This window comes from Parasteatoda tepidariorum, chromosome 5 (assembly GCF_043381705.1).
Source record: "Parasteatoda tepidariorum isolate YZ-2023 chromosome 5, CAS_Ptep_4.0, whole genome shotgun sequence".
In the NCBI taxonomy this organism is placed as follows: domain Eukaryota; kingdom Metazoa; phylum Arthropoda; class Arachnida; order Araneae; family Theridiidae; genus Parasteatoda; species Parasteatoda tepidariorum.
The window spans coordinates 36,065,759-36,069,601 of NC_092208.1; the positions used below are offsets into that span (position 1 = coordinate 36,065,759).

Sequence of the window (3,843 nt, forward strand, 5' to 3'; positions counted from 1 at the left end):
GCGCGAATTAAAAATTAAAGTATATGCAATTTACTTTAATTTACTTTTCTAAATGAATAGAGTTATAAGATAGAAAATATCACTGTTGTTATCTTCAAGATATTTGAAAATTGAATCGTTTATAGCAAAATTTAAAACAATGGCTAGCTTTTAACCAATCAGAAAATTCCATTTCGACTTTCACTGATATCGCTGGAACGGTTTATCGCACGGGATAAAAAGTATCCTATGTCCTTCTCCTGGCTCTAAACTACCTCCCTGCCAATTTTCAGCTAAATCGGTTCAGCCGTTCTTGAGTTATAAGTGAAGTAACTAACACGACTTTCTTTTATATATATAGATATATATATACAAAAATCTCTTATCACAGTTTTAGTGGTTAAACTCCTCGACCTATTTTGATGAAATTTTATATGTATATTCAGTAGGTCTGAGATTAGGTTTATAACTAATTTTTTTTCATTTTTTGGACAGATTTAACGTATATTAGAAATATATCTTTATTTAATCATATTCCAATCCAAACTAGACATAGAAACATGATAAATCAGAAACAATATTCACCCACGTTGCAACAAGTCATATTAAGCTCTAATACTTATGCTCGCCCTTAAAAGTAGAACTTCAAATGTATTTGTAAGTATGTGAATAATTATATTTCGATATTTCGAGTTGAAAATACCAATGTGACTGCTCTTCCAGTGAATAACAACGATGAAATAACGCTGTACCAAATTGACCGGTACATCAGATCCAATGAAGCTGTTTCGCGCATTTTTGGTGTCCCAATTCATGAACGGGATCCAACCATTATTCATTTAACCGTTCATCTTGAAAACGGTCAAAGCGTATATTTAATGAACAAGACAGCGATTGACCGAGCTATAAATCCAGCAAACTCTACTCACCGAATTTTTTGAATTGTGTAATCGTGCGGATGCTTTTGGTGCCTTTGTATGGACATTACTCTACTAAGAAGTACCACACTATTTCATATGGGATCAAACAAACAAAATGTACACCCTGCATGCAAGGCACACTGGTTGATGCATGTCCCGGTTTATTCAAATCAAACGCCTTGGGGAGAGTATTTACAGTTAATCCAAGACAGACTGAGTACTTTTATTTTCGACTGTTGTTGGTTAATGTCACAGGCTCATTGTCATTTCAAGATATACGTAAAGTCGATGGATATCAGCACGCAAAGTATAAAGATGCATGCCTTGCACTCGACTTGCTGAAAGATGACAACCAGTGGGAATGTAGGCTTGCTGAAGCAGCATTGAACTGTACTGCAAAGCAAATTCGTCTACTATTTGCTATAGTATTAACTACATGTTTCCCGGCCCGTATAGAAACGTTATGCGATAATCACAAAGATTCGATGACTGACGAAATACGGTATCAACATCGCACACGTTGCAACTATCTAACGATAGCATTCAGCGATGCTATATACAATAAAACACTGATTGCTATTGAGGATTTTTACATTATTATTGCCAACTTGCACTCCGTCATTTCGGTATGCCTTCGCAAAATCGAATTGCATCTGATTTATTAACCTCTGACATTAATCGTGAACTTCAATACAATACGATAGAAATGGTTGCGATTGTTACTCACAATGTTACCCTAACGAATAAGAAACAAATGAACATTTATGACCGCATTATGCTCGCAGTTTCAGCAGGAAAAGCTGGATTTTTTTTTTTGGATGCACCAGGTGGTACTGGCAAAACACTCATTATTTCGCTAATTCTCACTGAAATATGATCAAATAATGGCATCGCGTTGGCCGTTGCATCATCTGGCATTGCGGAAACTTTATTGGATGGAGGCAGAGCAGCTCATTCATTATTTAAGCTGCCACTAAATATTCAAAACAACCCAGATGCAGTGTGCAACATAAAAAAAGCAATCGTCTATGGCCACATTGTTGAAACACTGTAAAATTATCATCTGGGATGAAAGCACTATGGCACACAAAACCTTGAGGAGTTGAACAGGACATTGAAAGATATAAAAAACAATGACAAATTACTTGGCGGCACTCTGTTACTCCTTTCAGGTGATTTTAGACAAGCACTTCCCGTCATTCCACGTTCAACGTACGCTAATGAAATCAATGCTTGCTTGAAATCATCTCCACTGTGGCGTAATGTTGAAAAAGTTCAACTAAAAGTAAATATGCACGTCCAAATGCTTCAAGATCCATCTGCTGAAACACTCAAAACAATTGTTAGATATTGGTGATTTACTAAGGATGAGACTGGATGCATAAAATTATCGGACGATTTCTGCACAATCATTGAATCTCAAGATGCTCTCATTAACCTAATATTTCCCACTGTACACACACACAATACATTCATCATGAGTGGCTGGCAGAAAGGGTGATTTTAGCAGCAAAAAATGTGGACGTCAACGAATTGAATCTGAAGATATAACAGTTATAGCCAGGTAACTTGGTGACATATAAATCCGTTGATGCAGTTTGCGATCCCATTGAAGCTGCGCATTTTCCAACAGAGTTTTTAAACTCATTGGATTTACCAGGCATACCACCGCATAATTTAGTACTTAAAGTTGGATCTCCGGTTATTTTGCTCCGTAATTTGAACCCACCACGTCTGTGCAACGACACGTGATTAGTTGTTAAAAATTAAGGAACAACGTTATCTAAGTCATTATTTTAGATAACAAATTCCTGGGTGAAAATATATTACTTCCACAAATCCCTATTATACCCACAGATGTGCCAATTCAATTTAAACGCATTCAGTTTACCATTAGATTGGTATTTGCAATGATTTGCGTCTTAGATTTGAGCACACCATTCCGTCATCGTTCACAGCGCTCCATGCCTCTTCCACTCATATACCAAATACGCACACACTTACTACAAATAATATATATTTTCATACTCTAGAAATAATTCATGTGGCAAAATAACGTTTACCAAGTCTATATATAAAATCTCTTGTGTTAGTGTTTATACTCTTCCTAAACGGCTTGACCGATTTTGATGAAATTTTATATATATATTCAGTAGGTCTGAGAATAAGTTTATAACTAAATTTTTTCCTTTTTTAGACAGATTTAACGTATATTTTAAATATATCTTTTTTTAATCGTATTCGAATCCAAACTAGACATAGAAACATAATAATTCCAAAACAATATTCACGCACGTTGCAACAAGTCATATTAAACTCCAACACTTATGCTCGCCCTTAAAAGGAGAGCATCAAATATATTTGCAAGTATGTGAATAATGGCAGTGAAATTTTAGTATTTCGAGTTGAAAATACTAATGTGACTGCTCTTCCAGTGAATAACAACGATGAAATAACACTGCAACAAATAACGCTGTACCAATTTATTTTATTTTCTGTTTTTACGTGCTATTTTTACTTATTGTAATTTATTTTTTTTGCTGTAATTTTCGTAAAAAAATTTTTTTGAGTGCTCCTCACACTATTGTATTAATATATTTTGCTTTGGCTATATTGATACAATATCAGAAAGCACTCTTTTTTGCAGATATAATTGTGTGGGCTGATAAAAAGATATATATTTTATTTTCCGCTTTTGTTTTTGTTTTTTTTAAATTTCAAATTTCATCCTTTTTTTTAATCAGTTGTTTTTTCATTATTATTCCCCCCCCCCTTTTGCATATGTCAATATTTTCCCTGTGTTTTATCTTCATTTTGAACTTATCTAATGAGTTCTGTTTACTTGCAGCTTAAGCGCAATAAATGAAACTTATTGTTTTTCTTAACTTTCTTTTATATCTTGTATTTATTTTTATATATATATATATATATATATATATATATA

At 33.9% G+C, this 3,843-nt stretch overlaps 1 protein-coding gene across 2 annotated transcripts in view; it reads left to right on the plus strand.

Moving 5' to 3' along the window:
• The window catches only part of LOC107444931 (acid-sensing ion channel 1A-like), a 108,098-nt gene that overhangs the window by 17,280 nt on the left and 86,975 nt on the right, over positions 1 to 3,843 (plus strand). The gene's annotated exons all lie outside the window — the stretch shown is intronic.